The 15,334-nt window shown below is 47.1% G+C and overlaps 1 protein-coding gene across 1 annotated transcript in view; it reads right to left on the bottom strand.

Moving 5' to 3' along the window:
* The window catches only part of TSPAN11 (tetraspanin 11), a 76,217-nt gene extending 71,383 nt beyond the window's left edge, over positions 1–4,834 (bottom strand). The window contains exon 1 of the mRNA XM_004438757.3: positions 4,725–4,834. The gene's annotated coding sequence lies outside the window, so the exon portion shown is untranslated. The remainder of the gene's footprint in view (positions 1–4,724) is intronic.
* Positions 4,835–15,334: the final 10,500 nt, after the last annotated feature.

Here is a 15,334-nt window from a genome sequence, read left to right as displayed (position 1 = left end):
TAGATGTTAGCCCAGGGCCAGTCTTCCTCAGCAAAAAGAAGAGGATTGGTATGGATGTTAGCTCAGGGCTGATCTTCCTCACAAAAAAAAAAAAAAAAGAAGTCAATGATATAAAACAGAAAGGTGGATACCGGATGGTGAAATCACTATCAGTTATATGGTCTCTGATTAATTTTTTCAGATGGAGAAACAAATATTCATCTATATTGAAGTTTGGCTGACAAAAATCTTTCAAAACATGAAATCTCTGTTTAAAAAAAAAAAAGGAAGACTTGGTAAACCAGGACAAAGGTGGGAACCACTGTGGTTATCCCACTACCATCAAAGAGGGTCAGGGAAGCCTGTTTACTAGTTCCAAACAGATCAGGGAACCGTCAGGCAATTTCCCTTAGCATTTCCTGAACCTCGGTAACATCCTCGTTCTTGAATTCTTGGTATTTTACAGTAAAGCTCCTTAAGCCTTGAGAAGGGCCATATGCTTATACAGGGGGCAGTGAAGACAAACGAGAGGAGAAGCTGTTGAGATACAGCTGCCCTCCTCCCCACAGTCGTCTGTGGGGGTGGAATGGCCCTGTTGGAGAGGCACCCAGAGGAGAAAAGGGGTGCTTGGCTGGCCTAGGACGTGCCCAGCAGGAGGCCTCATGCCCCGACCACTGACAAGGGAGGCCAGGGTTTAGACCTGTGCAATTGCACAGCAGTCTCCACCCGGCAGGCCCCTTCTCACCACAGACCCTTTCCCCTGTGGTCAGCAGGTGCCTGGGTACTCTGTGCCCCTCTACCAAGTTGAGCTTTCCAGGCTGAATTCAGGCATCTGCACCCAGGCTAGGAGTTAGAGATCATTTCCTTGGTTTACAGAGGAGGAAACTGAAGCTTAGTGAGGTCACGTGGGGAGGACAGGGCAGATCCCAGATCCCAGGCTGGACGTCTGACCCCAGGGCTGGGCTCTCTGCCCTCTGCGGCCCATCCTTTTCCCTTTCATTCCCTGAGCTCCAGCTGGGGCCCGGGTGAACGCCACGCAGTGTGCACTCTGCTGTTTTCTCCTTTCTTCCTGGGAGCGAGTTTAATCTCCTCAACAGCTAGGTGTGTGTAAGCCAGGGGCGGGGTCTCTACATATTTCTCAGGCCTGGAGGGTCCAGGCTCACAGCAGGCACTCGGGGAATCCGTGTCTATTGATCTGCCCTCCCCACCTCACTCTCCCCTCCACTCTGTCTGCTCTGCAGTGCACCGTCTTCTAAGTGTAAACCTTATCAACTCGGGAACCCACAGGAGTCAGCCAGAGCAGGGACGTGTACAAGAAGCAAGGCCAAGGTCCAAAGGAATTAACAGAGGGTTCTGTTCTGTACTCACGTCTCCTCTTTCCACTTCTCTCCATAGTCTCCCTCCTCAACCACCACCTAAAACAACCCAGCGAAACCAGTAACCCTCCTTCTCCATTGTGGGCATACTATTAATATATTAATGTATATTATATATAATCTTGTATATTATAGAATAGATTATAGCTTACATGTGGTATACAAACTCCCATGGGGTTTAGTAAAGGTGGTGGTAAACATATATTATGCGCCAAAACCCCGGCACAGAGGAGTCACAATGCCACGTGCAAATGAAGTTACAGGAAGAGACAACACGAAAGAATGTTTTCCATGGAGCTGACACTGCTGCTGTAAACAGAGGTCAGGATGTGCCATCATGTCGCCGTCCTCTAGGCTCAGGAATCGCTTGAGAGATGGGCTCCTCTCCACCACAACCGACTCAAGAACAGCGGCGCCAAGTGGACCTCTCCCAGGGAGCAGGCACGTCTGGGCAGTCTGCCTGGAAACACCCCCGGGGGAGGACGATGACAGGCACAGTCGCCCTAAAGCGGCAGCTCTCAGATATCAGCATGTGGCTGTCCACTTTGCAGATATTCAACGTCCCCCCACCCCTGCCCTGGGTCTGGTGCTCGTCACACACAGTTCAGAGTTCCCCCATACCCCTTGTTGTTGTATGGTGTGCAAAATCGTTTCTTATGAACCTTGACCAAAAATTCGGGAAATTAAACCAGTTGCAAAAAAACACGCATGTGATGAATTCCATGGCCAAGCAAAAGTGATTTGTGGGATCACCACTTTGAGTGTTGGAATCACTACCTTTGGTCCTTCTTGAGGGCCGAGTGTGAGTTACTTGCATACTATTATTTCAACTTGGAGTTGAAAAGACCCCTATGAGTCTTCTGACATAATGGTTTTCTAGTTTTATTTTAGTGGGAGGGACCTTTCTTCAAAGGAAATCTGACCTGGAAGCCAAGCCATAACTCAGGTTAACCCCAAGCTGTTGATATGAGGGACCTGTGGCCCTGCCCATGGGCTTGCTCCTCCCTCAAAAGCTCCTGGGAGCACGATGGGAAAACGAGGCAGCCATCCCCCTTATGAAGTTCTTCACTCACTCACTAACACGGCCTTTCTTAAGCACCTGCTATGTCCCAGGTGCTGGTGAGCCAGCAGGTCACGGGACAAGGGAAGGCCCTGCTGTCCCGAAGCTCCAGTGTGCTCGGACGGAGCAGGGAGACGTTCAGGCGGTGTGAGGGCTGTGAAGGAGTCAGAGCAGGGCGGTAGATGTGACTGTGGCCGGGAGGGGCTACTTTAGATAGGGATCTGGAAAGGCCTCTCTGAGGAGGTGAAACATGAGCTCAGAGCAGAACGATAATCTGGAAAGATGCCCTGATGCCCTGATTTTGACCAATGAGAAAGTAGACCCAAAGAGGTGAAACAACTTTTTCCAGGTCACACAGCGGGTAGGAAGCCAAGCTGATGCTTGACCCAAGGTTTCCAGGCTCCCTGGCCAGGGCTCTTTCCTTTCACAGTGTTTACTACATGCAAACAAGGCTCGGTGACAGGCGACATCCAAGGGCCCACCCACCACCAACCACGCCCTGGTGTTCAGGCTGGCTGTCACGACTCTTGACACCCTCCTTGCCCTCCTCAGCCATCACGGCCTGGGGGCTCTGCAACCCAGAAGACAGCACCCTAGAGTTGACATCCAGACCCGTGACCTGTGACCTCGGCTGGGAAAGCTTCCTCCTCTCCAATCTCCCTGGCCGCAAGCAGTGGAAAGTGCTCCTACTGCTTCCGCTGGTGGCGTGAAGATGACAGCAAGATGGCGGGTATAAAGCCCCCTGGCTCACCTGGAGGAAGGCTCTCTGGAAAGCCAAGCTGCTCCAGGGCTACGATTTAAAGACCAGCCACGCCAGGTTTCCTCTCATGTTGCAGAAGGTGTTCACACAAAAACTGCGGCACCACACAGGCCTTACACATCTCACACACCAGGAGTCCAAAGCCGGGCTCCAGGCAGACACTCCTAATATGCTGACTATCACGGAAGCAGCATGCAAATGGCTCCCTCTACTCCCACAAACAAAACGGCTCCAGGCCCCCAAGTGTTCCCCAAACCTCCGACTGGGCACTGCAGGCCCAGCATCTGCCCTTTGCTCTTACTGCTGTCAAAGCACTTCCCCAGGCATTAGCCAATTTGAGCCTCCAGCCACCTCATGAGGTAGGCAGGACAGCCATCATTAGTCCCATTTTGTATACAAAGCAACTGAGCCCCAGAGTGACCTGTGCTGGGAACACTGCTACTGACACAGCAACAACCACTAAGTCCCGATTCCAACTCAGGTCTCCAGACTCCAACTGCAGCTTCTTTCCACCATAATCCAGCTGCCCACAAATTAAACACACACTATCCACCTGACCTAATACCACCCTCATTCTCTCCCCCACCCTTCCACCCACATCCTATGCCCAAGAGTGTCCTAGGAGTTTGTCCAGAAGCTGCCTCTTCTCTCTACGGCACCCCTGCCTCACACTGTGTGCCGTGTGCTGGAGATCTCTGTAGAGGTTCCTGCACACTCAGCAACTCAGACCCAAGCTGAGATGCTCTCCTGCCCAACCCAACTGAGCCCTCCTCCCTTTCATATTCCAGCACATTCATGCATGTGAACACTGTAAACATCGCCAGTGAAAACAATACACCTTAGAAACTGCCACACCTTCCTTCTTTCCATACTGAACCAGCCAGCTGCACCTGCGAGAATGGGCAGGCCAACACAGGTGACAGGGCCTGCAGAGCTATGTTCCCACAAACACACAGATGTGCCCATGGGACTCGTGGACAACCCTGCACAGGCAGATAGACCGGCTGAGAACAGTCCTATTCATGCATGAGACACACCAGCTGCCAGCATTTAGCAAACCCTGTTTTGCAGGGGGTAGGGAGCCAAGGAGTGCACAATTCTAGCCAGGATCGCTCTGGACCTGTCGCCTCGGGCTTATGCGTAAGAGCCAGCTACTGGAATTCAGAGTGGACAAAGAGAATGACATTTTGGAGAGGGACAAACATGCACAGAGCACGCTGGACTGCACAAGACACTCAGAGGCCCAGAGCTCTGTCCCAGCACTCAAGTGCGGAAATCGGGATCTGGTTATGGACACAAACGCCGCGGACCCCATACAGACTTCCATCCGGCACACATCCATCCTGAGTGTCTGGAGGATTCCTGCCCCGCTCCTCATCCAGAGGCAGCTCGCCCCTGTCCGCTAGGGCCCCACCACCCTCAGCTCAGGGAAACGAGGGGGCGGGGGCGGTACGGGAGGTGGGGAAGCCGCGACAGAGCCCGCCTCGCTGGGACCCCCTCCTTCCCGCGCCCCCCGGACCTGGAGCGCTCTCCGCGCCCCCCTACTTACCCGGCCGTGGGCCGCGGCGCTCCGGACGCAGCGAGGGGACCGGAGGCTGGGAGGCGGAGCGGCAGCTGGCAGGCCCGCCCGGCCGCCCACTGCCCGCAGCACGGCGCGCTCTGCCCTCCCACCTGGAGGGGGTCAGGGTGCGGGCTGCCAGAGCAAGCTGGACTGCACCCAGTCCCGCGCCCGCGGGCACTTCCTGCCGCCCGGCCCTCCGCCCCGCCCCCTTCTCCGGCCGCCCACCCTCCCTCCTCGCCCCTCCAATTCTCAGGCTCCGCGCTCTCCCAGCCTGGCGCGCCGGCCTCGCCCAGACGGCCTGTGCAGGCCGCGTCTTTGTCTGGGAGTTTGCCTTTCTTCGATTCAGAGCACACAGAGCGAATTAAGTGGGAGTTAGGGGCAGCTGTGAGGTTGCCTGGGGGATCCTCGCGAGGAGGGGGGATGGACTGGGGGTCCGGGCGGCTTACAAACCTCCCCGTCTGCCCGTGGCCTCCTCTCCCCGCTCCCTCGGTCTCCCTGACCCCTAGGTTGCCCCCTCCCTGGTGGAGGGGAAATCCGCAGGGTCCTGGGTGATCACAGCCTCTCCTTCCCCTCCCCCTGTCCCCGCCCCACGTACACAAGGAAGTCTCCCGTCACTGCCCTGTCCCTCTGAGAGTCCTGTGGACCATCAGCTTTACATTTCCGGGGCCCGGGGAGAATCAAGATCTCTTCCCAGACAGAGCCCATCTGTGCACGTCCTGGCCGAGAACAGGTGCAAAGCTGCCTATAACTGGCTGTGTTCTCACTGCGGGCCATGCGTTATGTGTTATTTCCCGAAGCAACACAGGCTTATGCTTGTCCAACTATGTTCTTCTGAAACTTGACTGCGGTGAGACAGGTTACCCATTTACCAGGCTGCTGGGTCAGGGAAGCCATTGGAGGCAGGGAAGCTGACAGAGGCAGGGCACTGGAGGCACAGCCTTCTAAATCCCTGGCGGCTGCTGACAAAGAATTAGCAGAGGGCACATAAGGTGGGGCTCTCGGAAGGTGGTGATGCAGTAGTTCCTGTGAGAGGAGGACCCAAAATGGAGGGTGAACTCCAAGATGCAGCAGAGGGCATGTACAGAGCTTGCTGTGTGCCTTGTAGAAGGAGGGGCGGAGAGGGGGTCCCAAGAGAGAGGCCCACGGTGGTGCTGTGGGTGTAGAAGTGGGAGGAGGACCTGGAGTGGATGTGAAGCTGAGAGAAGATGAGCTGGAGGGAGAGTGTTGACAAGGTACAGAGGGCCAGCCTGAGGAGAGAACCCAGGTCCAAGGGGGAACACTGACACCATCCAGGAGGCTCAGCACAGTGCAGGGTGCCAGCATCAGGGAGAAGAGGGCATGTTCAGTAGGGGCCCACGCTCCAGGGACACCAGAGGAGGGTGCCCAGGAAAACAGAGGGAGACTTGGGAATGAGCACATCTTTGGGGACTCTTAGGAGAGTTGTTTCAGGGGTGGGGAGTATAAGCCAGATTGCTCCTCCTTGGGGGCATCTGGATCCAATCCGTTGATGCAGAGATACAAAGCCACGTCCCCTTGCTTCCATTCTGGAGGACACTGAGGGCTGTCCCAGCTCCAGAGCTTCCCCAGGGATCAGCTGAGGCCTCTGTGGAAACTGCATCTCAGTTCAAGTTCACTCTCTGCCCAATCCTATTGCCTCACTCTCTCACAGGTGTTGTTCCCAAGAGGACCTCCCAACAGACCTCCTACATGCAGTCTCCACACAGAGAGCATTCCTGGAAATTCCACCTAGACATAGGGCCATGAGAAAGGGAGAGTGACAGAGAAAATGTGGGATGATGGTAAAGACAGAAGGCCAGCATTAGGGAGTGAAGGCCAAGCAATATGGTGGGAGAGAGGCCTCGCAAGCACGGAATATGGTGGCCTCTCCTTCTGACCTTCTTCCAGACGTCTAATGAAGACTTTGACCTCTAATGAAGACCTTGACCTCTAATGAAGCAGTTTTAAGAGACAGAGATTGTCAGAAAAAGTCAGAGAAGGTGGTGTTAAAAGAAAAGACTGAGAAATGGGGAGCCAGAGGAGAATAATTCATAGTAGAATAGGGGTTTTCAAAAGACAGGCAGAGGAGAGAAGGATAGAGCAGGCCTGAGGAGGGAGAAGAATGCCCAGGTGGGGTAAGGTTGTGGGGATGTGCCTGTTCACTCAAGTTAGCAATATTAAAACAGTAATTAGGAAAGAGAGGGTTGGAAAATGTTCTGGAGGGACCTTCTAGCAATATGAGAGGGCAAGTGATAAATGAACCTCTGGACCAGCACATCCCCTCTCCAGCACTATCTCTAGTAACATTAAACATCTACAGTAGCAAACCAATGGAAATATTATATGCAATCTAAAATTTCCCAGTAGCCAAATTTAAAAAAAAAATGTAAAAAAAGAAAAAGGTGAAATTAATTTTAATGATACATTTTATTTAACACAGTATATCTACAATATGATCATTTTAACATACATCAATATAAGAAATTATTTCTGAGATATTTTACATTTTCTTCCTACTAAGTCTTCCAACTCTGGTGTGTATTTTACACTCACAGCACATCTGAGTTCAGATACTAAATTTTCATTGGAAATACCTGATCTGTATTTAGATTTCATAACATTTATGGTTGAAGAAGTAGATTTACAAACCTAAGTTGCTCCATATATACTTACGCTTTTCAATAACAAAATCTAATGATCAATTTTTAAATTGAAGTTTATGTCCCTTAAAATTAATTGAAATAAAAAATTAGTCGTTCAGTTGCACTTAGCCCATCTCAGGTGCTCAGTAGCCACATGTGGCCGTGGCTACCGAGGCACACCACACAGGTTGAGAATAAGAATTCCTAGACTTGTGGATTTGGTCTTTGTTTTGTTCTCACCTTCTGTGAAAGAATGGACCCCTTGCCCCCCATCAAGTGCTGCTCCACTAACAAGATTCTGATCCGTTCCATTTTATTTCACAGGACACACTTGAAGAAGATGAGGGAGAAGGGTGAGAATCCAGCATCTGTTGGACTAGATGAGGAGTGAGGAAAGTGAGACATGAGTCGGAAGTATTCCGTTCTGATCCTTATTCTGTGTCCTCGTGAGGAATGCTGGGGTTTCTCTGTCAAGTTGGGTCCTCCAGAGGTTGAACTGGTAGTGCACAGGACAGCTCTTGTTGATCATCTCCCATGTCGGCAGTTTCCCTTGAGCCCTGAGCACTGGCTTTAATAATAGACACTTGACTGTGGCTGCTAGGTCCGGGCCTCATTTCCTGCATCTGCAAAATGGGGAGAATAGCCCCTTATTTGGGGAAAAAATGGGAGGGACAGGTGAAATCCCAGGTATGAAGCTACCATGAAGGAGTTTTAGTCCCAGATTTGCAGACCTGTGCTCCTCATCCAGGCCTGTAGCACGTCTTCTGCCCCTGGCTGGGGGCCGGCAGCTTCTGCTCTCAGTGCGCACTCTGGCACCACCTGCCTGCCTTACGTCTGATGGAGGGATCCATCGTGGGATGCTGGAGTGATGCAAGTTGTAGAGACGCCTTTAGAGATGTAAAAAGAATAACAGTAACCGACTTCTTTCCTTTGTTCTAAAATGGCCTACATCTATTACTTGGAGGTACAGGGTAGATCTTGTGGGACTCCCTCCACCCCAGCACAGGGCCTGATATCCTTGCTTCCCAGCAATAGTATCTATATTCATTCCTAGAAATGGAGTCACAAAAATACCATTTTTATGTGTGGATGGTTACACCGCCCCCCGCCCACCCCATGACACTGAAGAGGATGATCTGGTGGTGTTGGCGTTTCCAGGATATATGGCACATTAGCTTAGCATTCACGTTGTACCATAAACCCTCACAGGTCAGGAATTGTAAAACTTGGAGCACCAGCCTGTCTTTCAAAACAATTTCCAGTCGCAACCTAGGAGGGCTGCAAGGCAATGAAGCTTCCCTTGACAACCTCTACTCCTGCCTCCCTGACAGTCCTGCTCCGTTAAGTTGCCCTGATAAGAACTCTATATAGACTCTGAGAGGCACTCCCAAGAAAACCAGCTATGTTCTTGGAAGCAGAAACACCCAGGTGGAAAGCATTCCCTCTGCTTACACCTCACACAGCTTGTCTGACTCAGCCTGTTTCCCCATCTTTAAAATGGGGAGTAACTCCTTCTGAGGTTCTACCCTCTTAGAGAGGGGAAGCTGGCCTTGGTTTCTTCATCCACGTGAAAAGTAGAGCTAAATAGCCTCTGGTCAGCACCCTTCCCTGTCCCGGAAGGACTGGGAGTGACCTGGTGTGAACTATTGATCAGTTTAAATTGGCTGGAATTCAACCTACATTTCACTACGAACTTAATGACTGTTCATTTTTGCAACAATACCTGGTGCTTAACAGGAGGTGGTAAAGAAATGCTGGTGGCATCGAACCCCACAATCTCAGTATAGTTCCCATGAGAGAGATGTTACACCAGCAGTAGGAGTTTTTCAACTGTTGTGAGGCATACTTCCAATGACACCAAGAACTAATTAGTGCTTGAAAAAATTACTGATCTTCATTAACAGTGTCAGAAGCATTGCTCAGATGTCCAATTGCTTGTCATGCTCTCTTGGCATTCTGCATGAAGGATTTTACAGTCTGGTTCTTTCCCAGGAGAACATTAAGGCAAAACATAGAAAAACACATTTAGGGTGCAGAAAACATAAAACAGCTGAGCAAATATATAAATAACATGCAAAATGACACAAATATTTACAGCTGGAATTTTTTGGTGTGTGTAGCACACACTGCTAATCCTCTCTCATCTTCTCTAAGAAGTTTTCTAGAGCCTGCTTCTATAACTCTGCATAGGCTCTCCCAAGGGTCCAAGGTCACATGCCAGGGAGGAAGATAAGCCTCTGGATAAACACAGTGAATTTTCCTGGAGTATCTATGTTATTTAAGATTTATTTTTTGGGATAACGTTTTTAATATTTTCAAAAGTATAACATCTGTCTATACTCATTGTAGAAAATTTAATCAATATAGAAGATTAAAGAAGAAGTAAAATCACCCGAAATCTTAGCTATCAGAGATAATCAGTGTATTATTTTGGTGACTACCCTTTTAATCATGTGTGTTTGCTTGTGTGTGTGTGGTTATAATCGGATTTATTTCATTTTAGAATATATTCTAGTAATCTTTTTATGTCAGTGGATTTAAGAATATGTTAATTGTTTTTTATGTAATATATGGATGTACCACAGTTTATTTAACTAATCCCTCCCCCCGCTTTTGTTTTGGTGAGGAAGATTTGCCCTGAGCTAACATCTGTTGCCAATCCTCCTCTTTTTGCTTGTGGAAGATTGGCCCTGGGCTAACATCTGTACCCATCTTCCTCTACTTTATATACGGGATGCCTGCCACAGCATGGCTTGATGAGCGGTGCACAGGTTGGCGCCCGGGGTTCCAAACTTGTGAACCCTGGGCCGCTGAAGTGGAGTGCATGAATTTAACCACTATGCCACCAGGCAGGCCCCTAACTAATCCCCTATTGATGGATATTTAGGATGTTTTCAATTAAAAAAAATTTTACAATATGGTTATGAAACATTTTTTCACTTACGTCTTTGCCTACTTATTCAACTGTTTCTTCATGATAAATTTCTAGAAATGGAGCTGCAGAAAATACCATTTTTTTTTTTTTTTGTGGATGGACACACACAGGAGTATGTTATGTATGTATGTATGTATATACATAACATAATGCTTAGGGCCGGCCTGGTGGTGTAGTGGTTAAGTTCGTGTGCGCTGCTTCGGCGGTCTGGGATGTGCAGGGTCAGATCCCGGGTGCAGACCTACTCACCGCTCATCAAGCCATGCTGAGGCGGCGTCCCACATAGAAGAGCTACAACTCTACAACTATGATACACAACTATGTACTGGGGCTTTGGGGAGAAAGAAAAGAAAAAGAGGCAGATTGGCAACAGATGTTGGCACAGGGCAAATCTTCCTCAAAAAAAAAAAAAAAACCATGAGAGAACTTTAAAACAAAGTAAAATAAATGAAATATGAGGAAGTTTAAAGCTTTACTGAATCAGTGAGTACTATAACATCTCTGTAAAAAAACCTAATGCACAGAAAAAGTTGGAAGAATATGTTTCAAACTTAAATATAATCATTACCTCTTAGAGGGGACTGGGATTGGGATGGATGTAGTCAAAGAGGGATTTGACCAAATCTATAATGTTTTAGTTTTTCACAAGGAGAAAATAACTGTGCAACTTCAAATGAGTTACAATTAAAGGTAACAAAAGGGACAAGATAAGGTAATCATCCGACAGTCACACATCACTGGAAATAAAACTGTGCTTTCTTCTGCCGAAAAAAATTACAGGTAAATAAATACTGGAAGAACAGAAATAGGATATATGAACTATCAAGTGCTCACAGGAAAACAGAGGAAACGCACACCTAGAACCTTGATCAATCCAACAAAAGTGAGGAATGGTGAAAGGAAAAGAAACAACAAGAAAGCACAGGAAATAGAAAGTAAAAGTATAGGGTCACAATAAGTCCAAATATACCAAGCTCACAATTAATGTGATTTGGTTCTCCATTAAATATAGCAGCTCTTAAATTGGGTAACAAAACAAAATTCAGTTATATGTTATTTAAAAGGGACCCATAAAAATATAAGACACAAAAAGTTGTAAAATAAAGGAATGGAAAAGATGTATTAACCAAGAAAATGCTAAGACTGAGAAATAGGTGTGCCAATATTAACATAAGATAAAATGGAATTCAAAGCCAAAAGAATTAATGATTCAAGAAGAGGATTTTGTTTTGTTTTGTTTTTGTCCACTCATGCACAGTTTTAAAATGTATAAAGCAAAAATGGCAGTTCAAGTAGACAAAAAATAACCAAGGATTTAGAGCTGCACTGTCCAATTTGGTAGCCACTGGTCACATAGTCGTCACTAGGCCATTGAACACCTACAATATGGCTAGTCCAAATGGAGATGTGCTATAAATGTAAAACATACATCAGATTTCAAAGACTTAGTCTCACCAGTTTCTTTTTACTTATTTTAACGTGGCTACTAGAAAATGTAAAATAACATATGTGGCTCAAATTATATTTCTATTGGACAGCCCTGAAGAGGATTTGAATAATACAATTAATAAGTATGGACTGATAGATATATAAAGAGAGCATTTTGACCTCTCAGAGATTTTACATTCTTTTCAAGATTTGTAAATTAGTCAATTACTAATTAATCAATTAGTAGCCACATGAAGAATGTCTAAAAACTAGTTCTTACACAGGCTGATATCTAACCACAATGCTTTTTCACAACTCCAGTGGAAATCCCTGTTGCCTATTCCAAATGCCATTGCCCTCCCCAGTCTCTGTGGGGGTGTGTCTGTGCTCGCGGGGTCTGTGAGTAGCGAGCCCCTAATGGTGGGCAATCTCCATCCCTCTCAGAGCCCAAGTTACCTGAGCTCCTGCTCTGCCTTTTGCCCTCAGCTCCCAAGATTTGTTGAGTCAGAGATCATCGATGACACCTTTTCCCTGGGGAGAAGCGCCCTGTCAGCATACTGCTCCCTGTTAGTGGAGGACTGGGAGGGGTCGGGCCTGGCCCTGCAGTTCTGGATTCTTCAGCTGAGAACACTGAAGAGGGTCCAGGCTCTCTCCTCCTCAGGGATTTGATGACTCTGAGCTGGGAACTAGTCTTACCTTGAGTAGTTTATCCTACTCACATTTGGCTTGAGGTTTTTTAAATTCTTGTTTTTTCGTCAATCCAATTCTTTTTTTATTTTTTAAGTCATCCTCAGTATTTCCAGTCTGTAGGTAGCACCTGTCCTTGATTTCCAGCAACATTATAGATCTATTTCTTTTTCAAAATATCATTTCTGTTCTTTCCTGGGACTTTGAGTTGGCGGGGATGTAGAAGCTGGTATCCAGTCTGTCTGACATCTTGATTCCATTGCCAGATGTCATTTTTTTGTATATTTGTCTCATAACCAGTCACCTTACTGATACCATTTTTTAAATTAAAATAAACAAAGAAGAGTGCAAAATAGGCATGCATTTTCCAATGACATAGGAACTTGCAAACAAATTATATGGTTGAGGAGGGTTGCTATACCCCAGATCCCTCTTGTTATTAGGGCTACTTTGAGGATAAAATTTTGTAACTTCAGCTAAAAGAAGGATTTTGACTGCCTTGAATTGGCCTCTCAATCTCTCTCTCCCCCTCTGCCCCCACCTCATCTTCCTCTCTTACCCAAATAAAACAACCTAATTCCAATACAGATAAAATGCCCTAATAAGGCCTCATGGTCCCCCTCAACTATAGGGCTGGCATTATGGATGTGCAACCTGTGTAGTCACACAAGGCCCCATACTTAAAAGGGGCTTGCACTTCATTTAATGCTCTGCTGTTGCTATCTTGAAGTTCTTAATAATTTTCAAACAAGGACCCCACATTTTCATTTTGCATTGGGTTGCACAAACTAGGTAACTGATTCTGAATGTAGGCTTCTACTCAGCAAAGCCTGGTCCTTGATGTTTCTGCAAAATAGTTAGCTAGTGTTATACGTTTTCCACCCGAGTTAAAAGATTAAGGCTTGTGGCATTTTGCTGACCCCAAAGAAAGCTTCAGCCTGTGTATCTTCAGAATAATCTTACTTTTTCCGCAGGGGTGGGGTTGGGGTTTGAATGTCAGGAACACGGTATGGCCACATCCATCAGTATTCTTTTGTGAGCTGGCCTCACCTCCGCCTCCACCTCTTGACACTCTTTTACTCATATTGCCCTCTCCAGCCATATCACAGCTTGCAGTTCAGTACATAAAACTTGTTCTTTCTTTCACACATTTGCACAAGCAGTCCCCATTACTTGGAACTCTCTCCCACTCTGTCTACTTGATGAGTTCGTCCTCGATTTTCAAAATTTGTTTTAGTTATCAGCTCCTTTAGGAAGCCCTCCTTGACTCCTCTAGGTAGAACTAAGTGCCTTGCTCCTATTGATCTCATGTCTCCACTAAGAATTTAATCATGGAGCTGAAATTCTTTCATTATACACCTCTTTTCCACTAGACCGGCGCTTTTTGTGTGTGTGTTTGCTAATTTTTTGTGTCCGTGGCACAGTTGAAGGAATTAAAATACTAAAAACACATTAAGCAAGTCAAGAATAATTACGACACAATTACTGCTGCAGTATAACTGGGTCTCACAGCGACTATAAAGGCTTCCACCATTACCACACTCCCACGTGGTCTCCCTTCAATACCAGTTTGCTCTTCTGAATATGTACTCCTGTATATTTTACATGTTACATTTTGTTATGTTCCAATAAACACCAAGTTGGCTAGATTTTATCTCTCTCACCTCTTCTCATAGCCAGTTTACTCCACTCTCCACTCTCGTGTGACTTCTGGCCTGTGTTCTATTTGACAGACATTGCTAACATGCATATTCCATTAGAGCAAAAATAAATGTTGGACACTGATTGAAATTCGGCAGCCCGTCCTGACCACCAGGAACAATTGCACAGATTATTCCCTAGACCAGGGTGCTCAGTTGACAGGGCAAAGGGGGACCAATGGCCAGCTGTAATCTGCTTACCAGACTGTGTGCCCAGCAGACTGCGTCTGCCCGGTAGGGGTCCCTTTGCCTAATTTGTGCAAAAGTGTCATTTGGACTAACGGGTGCTCTGGCTCAGGATACCCCAGGGTGCTACAGCAGATCAGTCAGGAAGTGCTGGAGAGCAAGAACTGGATTCTATTCATCTTTACTTCTCCAGCACTTAATCACAGTACTGGACAATAACAGACCTTAATAAATGTAGAATACGTTATAAAACAATCAAGAGGCTCTGCTGATAGTGTGCAATATGATTTGGGCCTTGTCTAAAGCATTGTTAACATAAATTTCCCAAATCTGCTGGGGCAGTGGCTCTTTAATGTGTTGGATACACTGGGGTGATGTGGCAAAGTTACAGCTGCCCCCTGCCCCTGCCCCAGCCCCCAGGCATCGTGCATAGCCCTGGATCCTTCACATCTGGCTGAAGTCCACAAAAGTCCCTGGGAGTGTGTCAGGCTCTCAGTCATCATTCTCCAAGTGTACTGCCGTTGAAAGGAAGTCCGGGAGCTACTGCACCAATGCACTTCCTTCTTACCGAACAGGAAAGTCTGCAGTCTCTCTCTCTGCCCCACTTCCTACACAGCACATATGTGATGAGCACAGCTTTAGAAAGGAGCACCATTAAGAATTTCAAAACCCTAGAGCTGGAAGATGGTTTAGAGGTCATCTAGTTCAATCTCATTTGCAATCAGGAGACAGAGACCTAGAGAGGGAGGTGATATCACACAGTCAGGCGTTGGTAGAACAGCAACTAGAACCCAGGTCAAGACTACCTCCAAAGCAACAAAAACAAAAATAAACAAGCAGGGCTGCATCAAATGAAAAAACTCTGCACAGCAAAGGAAACCATCAACCAAACGAAAAGGCAAGCTATGGAGTGCGAGAAAATATTTGCAAATCATATAACTGATAAGGGGTTAATGTCCAAAATATATGAAGAACTCATACAACTCAATAGCAAAAAAAAAAAAAAAAAAAAAAAAATTCAAT

The sequence above is a fragment of the Ceratotherium simum genome, chromosome 17 (genome assembly GCF_057802395.1).
Source record: "Ceratotherium simum simum isolate JZ-2026a chromosome 17, ASM5780239v1, whole genome shotgun sequence".
Lineage (NCBI taxonomy): Eukaryota > Metazoa > Chordata > Mammalia > Perissodactyla > Rhinocerotidae > Ceratotherium > Ceratotherium simum.
Note: the sequence above shows the minus strand (reverse complement) of the source record. Positions and strands in the feature narration are given on the sequence as shown.